The sequence below is a fragment of the Macrotis lagotis genome, chromosome 1 (assembly GCF_037893015.1).
Source record: "Macrotis lagotis isolate mMagLag1 chromosome 1, bilby.v1.9.chrom.fasta, whole genome shotgun sequence".
NCBI classification, from domain to species: Eukaryota; Metazoa; Chordata; class Mammalia; order Peramelemorphia; family Peramelidae; genus Macrotis; species Macrotis lagotis.
In genome coordinates this window covers 514,609,727-514,620,433 of record NC_133658.1, presented here as the reverse complement: position 1 = coordinate 514,620,433, position 10,707 = coordinate 514,609,727, and the positions used below count along the sequence as shown (strand labels likewise).

Sequence of the window (10,707 nt, the reverse complement as noted above, 5' to 3'; positions counted from 1 at the left end):
CTCATGAAAACTCACCTGAAGCACGGCAGTCAGTTCTGCTATGAGGCTTATTTTGAAAAACATGAATTTGTTCCAACACATAAGACAAATCCTCCATTGCCACTTACCTACTGTACATTTATACTTGAATGTCAAATATTCAATAACTAAAATAACAGCAAATTATTTTAAATAACAACATCAGAATTATTTCTACACTTATTATAACCTTGTCTTTATGGTTGTAAAAACTTACCTTTCCTTAATCACTTTCTACCACTGTTCCGTACAGAACACCACCAATCTCCCAGTCCCTCAGATTCCCAATCTAGAAGTCATCCTCAGCTCTTCACTATCTCTCACACCCATAGCTAATCTATTGCTGAAGTCCGTTGATTTCATCTCTGCAACATCTCTCAAATAAGACCCCTTCTCAGCTCTGACACTCCACCATTCTAGGGCAGGCTCTCATCACTTCACATCTGGACTATTAAAACAGCCTATTGATGGGTCTGTCTCTCCCCACTCCAGTTCATCCTCCATTAAACCACTAAAGTGATTTCACTAAAAAGCACAGGTCTAACCATGTCATTACCCTACTCCAGTGGCTCCCTATCACCTTCAGGATCAAATGCAAAATCTTCTATTTGGCACTAAAATTCTTTATAACCCAGCCTTCTAATTTTTAATCTTACTTCTTACTCCCCCCACTACGTACTTTTTGATCCAATGGCCTCCTTGCTGTGCCAGCTCTTGACATTTTCTCTGGCAATATTCCATCTGTGGAATGGTGTCCCTCCTAATCTTTGCCTACTGCCTTCCCCTGTCTTCCTTTATGTCCCAACTGAAATCTTAAATTTATAAGAAGTTTTCCCAATTCCTTTTAATTCTAGATCCTTTCCTCTATCAATGATTTTATTTAATCTAAACAGACCTTGTTTGCACATCTGTTTGTCTCCCTCATCAGACTGAGTTTATATTAGCACCTTATCTTTTTTTTTATGTCTGGTCCTTAGGACCAGATCTGGTCCATAGGTAGACACTTCATAAATGTTGATTGCTTCACTGAAAATCCACTGCTCTCAAATTTCCTGCTCCCCAATTCTATCACTTATAGCATTTAACATAATAGATGACTGAATTATGCTCCTTGATTAGAACTGGGAAAGAATCTCACAACTTTGTGGACAGAGTCCCAGTAAATTTGTTGTCTAAATACAAAGAAACTCTTAATACTTTACATCATTCTCTAAAGGCTATTCCACATCTCTTTTCTCATTAGAATTCCCTACCCACCTTTTCCCTTTACCCTCTCAACTGGAGGATCTTACCACATATTTTACACAGTGGAAAAAAAAAAAGAGTACTCCTTGAGTAAGTCCTCCATATCATCCAAACTATCTATTCCTCTACTCTTATTAAGAGATAGGTGGATCTTTGTGCCAAAAACCAACCCCTCTACTTGTGCCCTTCATCCCATTTCTAACTTCCACTATCATCTCCTTTTTTCTCTATTTTCAATCTGTATCCATTGGTTCCTTCCCTGATGTTTACAGGCATAATAAACTTTCCTTAAATTCTCCCTAGGAGGCGGCTAGGTGGTGTAGTGGATAAAGCACCGGCTTTGGAGTCAGGAGTACCTGGGTTCAAATCCAGTCTCAGACACTTAATAATTACCTAGCTGTGTGGCCTTGGGTAAGCCACTTAACCCCACTGCCTTATTATTAAAAAAAAAAGAAAGAAAGAAAAAAAAATTCTCCCTAGACCCTATGATCTCTGCTAACTAGTCTCTTACATCCCTTCTCTTTCTCAACCAAAGGTTTTGAAAAAGAAGTTGTTGGATTCAAGATGATATAGTGGAAGGAAGCAACTCCTTCAAACATTTATAAACTGCACCTGACCAAATTCTGATGGAGAAATCCAGAAAAAGCCACAATTAATCTTTTGTCCAGGACAGCATGGGAAATAGGACAGGATCCAGGCAGGAAGACATGGCACACAAGAGCAAGCATCCCAAGAGAGGCTGTGCAGTAACACAAAAGGAGACCCCAGATCTATAGCGCTCTGCAAGTGCCCAATAGCTGCTTTGTCATTCATCTCTCAATGCTGGGTCATAGATCCAAGCAGTCTAGAGATGTAGGTTGTGTACTGAGAAAGAAGTTCTGAAACCAAGCAGCAGTAATAGTGTGGCTCAAACCCAAGCATCAAGCAGCATCTAGCATCACTTCCAGCATCTGGTTAACCTGAACTGAAAACAGATCAAGGATTAAGAACCTTTGGATTATTTGAATACCATGTCCAACAAAAAGAGCCAAGATGTATTTTGTTTCAAGAAATCTTAAGAGAAAATTTCAGAAGGTCATGGAAAAAATAATGGATCTCATAAACTTAGAATCAAAAAGAAAAAAAAGTTAATGACTCTAATGAGGCAAAAAATATAAAAACAAAATCAAAGGACAGAAAAATTAGAAGAAAAATATAAATTATCTATCAAAAACAAATGGCCTGGAAAAGAGGTTAAGGAGAAACAATTTAAGAAACATCTAACTCCCTAAGAAGCATAACATAAACAAGCATGAATACTTCAGGAAATCATAAATTATTTGTTGCCCATTAGAAGGCAAATTAAAAATAATTGAAGAAATAGTCATTATTCATGGTTGAACCATGCCAATATAATTAAAATGATAATACTGAATTTATTTTTCCCGTGTTAATTATACTAAAGGGATATTTTACAGAGTTAGAAAAAATATAACAAAATTCATCTAAATGAATAAAAGGTCACATATAGCCCAAGAGGTAAGACAATTGGAGATTTTAAAAGATTGGAGGGAAAAGAGAGATACTAAGGAGGCTGGAAAATAGAAACTTGTGAGTTAACAGTAGTTAAAGGTCACAATTATTGGAATTAAACATGTCAGGGACACAGATCCAGGAGAGTACAAGGCAGTCAACACATGCAGCTCCAGGGAAATGAAGGTTTATGGCAGATTTGAAAAAAGAAAACAGGAAAGATTTCCAAAGGTCATTTATATGCAGAAATCAACTGCAGACATTCTGTATAGTTATCCAACTTGGGACCCAGAATCTGTCTACCCTCCACCTCTCACTCCTCCCACACACATACCTTTAAGAGATGTATCATATAGCTTTTCTCTATGGAGAGTTGTTTGATGTACACCAGGGCTATCCAAACTTATTTTTAAAAGTTTTTATTGAAAAATAGACAACATATTTGATTTGCTATTTTTGTGAGAGCTCTGCAGTTGATCAGCTTTATTTACTGAAATATTTAGTAAACCCACAGGCAGGGGACCACATAAAATCATACTGCTGGCCACATTTTGGCCAGCCCTAATCCACACAAAATATTTTTATCTTTAGACTTATTCTGTGCCTATGAGCAAGTTTCATTAAGTTTAATAGTATCTCTTTACTTTGCTAACAAAACTCCTTAGCAATGTAAAATGGATTGAGAACAAAACTTTCTTGCAAAGAACTTCAATTAATTTCTAATAAACTTCATTTGTTATTAGCATACAAACAATTCAGTTAGTAAAGGTGTCCATTCTTCAAATATACAAAGTTAGCAGTACCACATATAGAGAAGATGCCAAAATAATTTAACATTCCTAAGATAATCTGAAAATTATTATTCTTTTATTAATTATTATTAAGACAAATTATTAAAGTTGGATTTTTCCTCTGTATGAATGACCTAATAGAGCAGATCACAAACTGTGGTCCAGAGAATCCCTATTTCAGGAGATTCACAAAGTGAAAACTATTTTATAATGCTAAGACATTTTAATTCTAACATGATAATTATTCATAGATATAACCCATCTAAACAAAACCTCTTTGGCGTGTCCTCAAAATTTTTAAGAATATAAAGTGTTTCTAAGACAAAAAAAGTTTAAGAATCAGTGAACTAGCAAATGTGGTATTTATTTGTATAAATAGTGATTTTTTTTTATATAAATCCCCTGGTACAATATATTACTAGAATTGCAAGTATGAATTTCAAGTGCATAAAGCAACTTAACCCTAGTCATCCAATATACTTTATTGCAAACAATCTACATTAAACTAATGAAATAGTTCATATTAAATTAAGTCATGCCAATAGAAAACCATAATCAGTAGTTAAATATTATAGAAGCAATTCCTTTTCTATGTTGTTAAGAACATTAGTCTCCATGTTAGCATTACTTGAAAGGAATCAACGTGAAAATTAAAGACATAGAAAAGTCAGACAAAAACCTGAAATAATAATGTCTTCCACTAATATATTACCTTTTAAAGTTTACAAAGTGCTTTTACCTGTTATCTCTCTCTTGATCCTCACACCCACCTTGTAAGACATTATTGCCATTTTACCTAAGTGGAAACTGAGTCTTAAATAGCTTAAGTGACTGCCCACAGTTACAAAGATAGCTTCCACAGCAGAATTCCAACTGAGGTCTTTCTTAGCCCAAGAGATCCATCAAGTTGTCTCTTTCCTGACTTCCAGACTCTCATCCCCAATTACCTATGACAATTCAATGGGATATCTATAGACATTTTAAACTCATTAAGTTTAAAACAGAACTCATTATCTTTCCTCCAAAGCTTTTCCTGACTCCTACATGTCCTCTAAAACTGTTAAATGCACTATCACCCCAGCTGACAACTCACCTTTGACTCTTCATCTGTTGCCAAGTCCAGTTATTTCTATCTCATATATTTCCCCTCTTCTCTGACACTGGCACTACTGCATGCAGATCCTCATCATCTCACACTTGGATTATATACAAGAGACAATTTGCTGGTCTCCTAGCCTCAAGTCTCTTCCCACTCTAAATTCAACTTCCATTCATCTGACACAGTGATCTTCTAAAAGCACATATATGAATATGTCATTTCCCATTCAATAAACTCCAGTGGTTCCCTACTATTACCTCCAAGATCAAACAGGTTTTTAAACCCTTCCAAATTTGTTCCCTAAATACACTTTATTATCATTCCCATACTCTACAATCCGGAACACTGAGCATGATGCTCCATCTTCAGGCTGCACCTTCTAACTAACTGGCTGCTGTACACAGGGCTGAATCACTCTATCACTTCTCATCTCTGCCTCCTGGCTTCCTTCAAGACTTCTTAAGTACCACCTTTATTAAAAGTCTTCTTCCCTAACTCCTTCCCTCCACAAATCATACCCCCCCCCCAGGGTCTTCTCACAGAGTACCTCCAATTTAATCCCATTCAATAACACCATAGATATGGGGTGGTTTTCACAGAATCTTTGCCCATTAGACTGAGTTCCCTGAGAGCAAGAACTGTTTTTGTCTTTGTTTGTATCCCTAGAGCTTAGAAGAGTACCTGGTTATCATCTGGGAAAGATTGGAAACTACAAAGAAGACAAAATCCATGTCTTAGTTTTTTCAATTCAGTATTAACAATCAAAAAGCATTTTTTTGCTTTCAAACAACAACCTGCCCCCCCAGAAATGAAGTATTACCTACCCACATTAAGCCTTTTAAAATATTACCTGAAATATATTTTTGTTTTAACTTTAATGGTAATTTTGCTCTTATTCTGGATGCTGTCATATATGGAGGACTGATGAGAGATGACACAAAACTACATTTAATAATTTTTATTTTCACAAAATGTGATAGTAAAGTCTACTATTAATAAGGGTGAAAATTATGTGCATTTTTTCACTCTCCTTTACTTAAAACAACTATAAATAAAGGAGTTTATGCCTTCATTCCCATAATCACATTTTTTATGGAATACATAATAGTATTCCTCTATTATTTTATATTAAATTTTCACAAAATACAATAAAATAAGGTAAAAATTTTCTAATATCTTCAATTTAACTCCCTGCCTTACCAGCAACTGCTTTATTTTCTTAACCAAAAAGTCTGCAAATGGTAAAGACTCAGTATTACAATTTACTTCTCCATTCTAAGAGATTATCTGACAAAACATAATATTCAGTTCTGAAATTGGAGAAATGTTTCAAATAAAAGTAGCCTGTAGAAAAACAGCATTTCAAAATGTTTTAAGCATGGATTTCTCTAATAGTTAATTATTCAAAATACGTATTATGGTAAAAATAAATTTTTCCTTGGCACTTTTTTCCAGCCTTTCCCCATTCAAAAGTTATTGCAGTTAACATTTCTAAAAACTATGAGAGAATATTCTTTTTTTTTTAGATTTTTTTGCAAGGCAATGGGGTTAAGTGGCTTGCCCAAGGCCACACAACTAAGGAATTATTAAATGTCTAAAGCCGAATTTGAACTCAGGGCCTCCTGACTCCAGGGCCGGTGCTCGCCACCTAGCCACCCCTATGAGAGTGTTCTTAACAGGACACAATAAAATCCTTCTAAAACAAGCTTCAAGTCAATCAAAATATGTAACTTTCTTACTTTACCTAACAGTGTGATCTTGCCCAAAATAAGATTCAATAAATATTTGTTGAAGTGAATATAAAATTGTTTCCCTATTGACTTGATGAAGAGACTATTTCTTTCAAAGTACTTAACTTCAAACAAGTTTTATGTCAGTATTCTCAGAACACCTTCAAAAACTAGTGTTATAGTAACAAAATTAATAGAATATATTTATATACTTTTGACCTCCTATCTGTGAGTTACTTCAAGGTTTTTTATTCTTAGTTAAAGACATGCCAAGTAAAATTACGGGCTGTCAAGTGTCTAAAGAAGATAATTCCGAAGCCAGTTTCAATGGTTGCTGTAAGAATTTACTTGTAACCCTCTCAACTTGCCAAAGGTCAAGAATCACCCATCATTATATTTTTTTTCCTCATAATACTGTCTCAAAAATACTGGAGTATTCAGTAAAGGAATCAAAGAAAATAAATGGCATTCTTTCAGTACAAAGCCCAGTTGAGATTTTTGTCTTGATGGACTTCAATGAGATTTTGGCTCTTCAGAGAAATTTAGATTCAAATGATGTATCATTTCAAAACTAGCTTTTCCTCTCAGGCAACTCTAAAATTAACTGAGTAGTTTCTTGAACGGTTCTCAGCTTTCTTGAGGCTTGTGGAAAAGGGAAGGAAAGTAGAAATAATACCAAGTAATTAAAATACGATATCAAAAATGACTCCACCATTTATTTTAAAGAAATCCTAACATTGATGAGTACCATCACTGTTGACAGATGTCAGAATTCAAAAGGATATTCTAGTTCAACTCTCATCTTACAATTGAGAAAACTGAGACTCAGAATGGCAAGTGACTTGCCTAAGGTCATACTTGAAGTCAGAATCTGAAGCTAGATTTAGCCCTCTTTCCCTTATAACATATTCTAGTTAAAAGGGAGGGGGGAACAACTAAGTTGGTAACCCAGTTAGCTAGTTTATGATCATTCTTCCAATTGTAATATTATTCTTTTATATAAAAAACATGCCGGTTTATAGATAATTCACCATCATGTCTTTCTTTTCTTGATTTTTTTTGGCATATACCTAAAATACTTTCCTTCTATGCTTCTAGTAAGATGTTCTATTTTCTGAAATCTCTAAACTTCAAATAACTGCAGCATCACCGAAGTAGATTAGGATAGACTTCTAGTTGGTTAAACAAGAACATGTAGGCATATTAATCAGTCCTGAATAAAATGTGTAAACTATACTCATAATTTCATCATGTGAAGCTTCAGTTTAATATATCATCCTCCTAAAGTTACACTTAATATCTTCAGCATATCCATTTTCCATATACAAGAATTAGTGAAACATATAAAACACACAAATGCAAATCTGCATCTTAAACCAAAACAATTTCAAAACTACTAAGAAATTTAGAGACATTAAGATAAAATAAGTTTGGATTTACCCCCCAATATTCTTTTTTGATACTCTTAGAGTTAGTATTGTATGATCATAGATCTAGAGCTGTCCATCTCAGAGGATATCTAGAATCCAATCCTCTCAAGAAATTGAGGCCCACGGAATTAAAGTGATATGTCCAACCCCACAGAGATAATAAGCATCACAGACAGGGGTTTAATTCAGATTCAACAAATTGCTTCAAATTGCCTTCCAGTTAAAGATAGTTTCCTCTAACAAAAGATCTCAGACTTCATTCTAGATCTTTAAAGGCAATAAAAGCATTCTCTCCAAAAAAAGATTCCCCTTGCCAAATTCATCTGAGAGAGAACAGCTTCACATCTTGCCATGCAAACTCCTAAATGTTTCTGCAAATTATAAGCAGAACTAGAATAAAATCAATTTCATCTATAGCATTTCATTCATAAATTCATTCAAGAGAAATGTGCACTTAAACTAGAACTATTTAAAACGAATATAAGATAATGTAGATTTAAAACTCAATCAGTACTGTTATGATCTTGATTTCCTTGGTTTTTCCTAGTGTAATGGTACAACCAAGGTACAAAGGCTGAGAACTTTGGCTGTCACTGTCACATACTATACCAAACTAGTGGCTCAAAGCAGACCTCTATCTTTCCCACGTTTAAAAAAAAAATTATCCCAACGCCAATTTGATAGAAGCGATGAATATCTGTTTGAATAATTGTTGCATAACAAGCCGAATCCAATCTCCTTTTAACCTTAATCTAAGCAGGTTATGGGATCGGCAGAAACTAAAGAAAAGCTGCCTTAAAAGACCACCTCCACCACGGTCATGGGGTGAACACAAAGGCATAGGTCTAGTCCAATAGACACACACACACACACACACACACACACATATCACGAACCGAGGAACGTTAAAGTTCGCCCCCGGCCCTCGACCCATTCAACAGACACCAAAAATGCGAGCCTGTCGCGGGGCCTGTGCTGGGCGGGGTGGTCCCGAGCACCCACAGGGCTCACCCGGAGCAAGCAGCCAGTCAGTTTGGTCAAGGCCATGTGCAACCGCGGGACGCCGTGTAAACAGCTCCTCTCCCCTCGGCCCGGAATCAGCCCGGGAGGGGGGAGGGGAGGGGAGGGGAGGGGAGGGGAGGGGAGGGGGAGGGGAGGGAGAGAGGGAGAGGGGAGGGGAGGGGAGGGGAGGGGGATGCCATCATCTCCAGACCGCACGAATCGGGGGAGGGGGGAGGGGAGGGAGGCGAGGCTCAGCCCGCGAGGCTCAGGTGAGGTCCGGACAGGGCTGCGGGACGGGGCGGGCCAGCATTCGCCACATGCAGCTCCCCGTCCCCGGGGCAAGGGGAGGACTTACTTGCCGATAACCCTCGCACAGCTCATACACATCCTCAAAACAGCACGTCGTCGTCGGCCATGGTCCAGGGGGGGGACTCACACAGAGGCGCCGGGGAGGTGGGGCGGGCGCGCCGCACGAGCCGCGGGCCGGATCCCCGCTCCCTGGGGCTGCGGCCGGGCTCCCCTCTGCTCCCCTGGGGCCGGGCTGCTGGGGCCGGGCCGCTGGGGCCGGGCTGCTGGGGCCGGGCTGCTGGGGCCGGCGCCGTAGGAAATCCAGAACCGGCGGCGGCGGCGGCTTCTCGGTGGAATTGCAGCACGGCTCCTCCTCCTCCTCCTCCTCCTCCTCCTCCTCCTCCTCCTCCTCCTCGGCTCCCGGCCCGGGGATCACCAGGAAGCCTCCTCGGGCAGGGAGGGCGGCGGCGGCGGCAGCTCCCGGGCCGCGGGGCCGCCAGCCTCCTTCCGGTCTCCCGGACCCACCGGCCGCCTCTGCCGAGCCGCACCTTCCCCTGCAGCGTCCGCGGGCGGCGGCGCCTCCCAGCCCGCCCGCCCGCCCCCGCTCTCTCCACCGCCCGGCGGCGGCGGCGGCGGCGGCGGCTCCTCCAGCTAGCGGGGGGGCCGGGGAAGGACCATGAAGGACTCCGGCGGCGGGCGGGGGGCGGTCACGGGAGGAGGCGGGGGCACAGTCTCCGCTCGCCCGCCCCGGCTTTCCTCCTCCTCCTCCTCCTCCTCCCTCCTCGCGCCGCCGCGCACCGGGCTGGGGGGAGCGAGCGGAGCGCGCGCCGCGGGCGAGGGGAGGGGGCCGAGCTGGGGCGGGGGTGCGGTGGGGGAGGCGGCGGCCGCCGACCCGCTCTGCCTCCTTCAGCCGCGGCCCGCGGCGCGGTGCGCGGCCCCCGGGCTCCCGCGCGGCTCCCGGCGGGCGGCCCCGCCACATCCACGCGCCGCCTCCTCGGACGCCTCTTCCTCGCCCGCCCGGCCTCCCTCTCCTCTGCGCTCTCCTCTCTCCGGGCCGCTGCGGCGGCTACAGCGGCCGCGGCTTCCAGAACCACAGGCCCCGCCCCCTTCTTCCTCCCTCCCCCCGCCCCGGCCCGGCGGCGGCGGCGGGAGAGTAAAGGGGAGTGGGGGCGGGCTCGCGGCGCATGCGCGCGCCGGTGAAACGTCACAGCGACCTGGAGCGGGGGAGAAGGAGGCGGGGACGGGCTGGGAAGGGATGGGGAGCCGGCCGGGCGCGGCGGAGCAGGGGGAAGCGTGCGTGGCCCGTGCGGCTGCTCCTGCGAGGCCGGCGGAGGGCAGCCGGGGAGGAGCGAGGCGGCCCGCCGGGCCCCGTCCCCTCACGGCGGAGCGGGGCCGCAGCCAGAAGCCGGCCTTCCCGCCTCGCTCCTGGTGAATGAGAAGGGGGGCGGCGAGGCTGTCACTCAGGCGGCCGCAGCCCGTCCCTGGGCGCAGGGAGGGGCGGGGGCGGGCCCCCAGCCCTCCGAGGCCGCGGGGGAGGGGAGCGCACCGCTGCAGACAAAGGTGCGCGCCTCAAGGCCACGGCCGCCGTGGCG

General features: G+C 42.6%; 1 protein-coding gene across 9 annotated transcripts in view; it reads right to left on the bottom strand.

Annotated features, from left to right (window-relative positions):
- CASK (calcium/calmodulin dependent serine protein kinase) overlaps positions 1 to 10,707 on the bottom strand; it is a 466,034-nt gene that overhangs the window by 433,710 nt on the left and 21,617 nt on the right. The gene's annotated exons all lie outside the window — the stretch shown is intronic.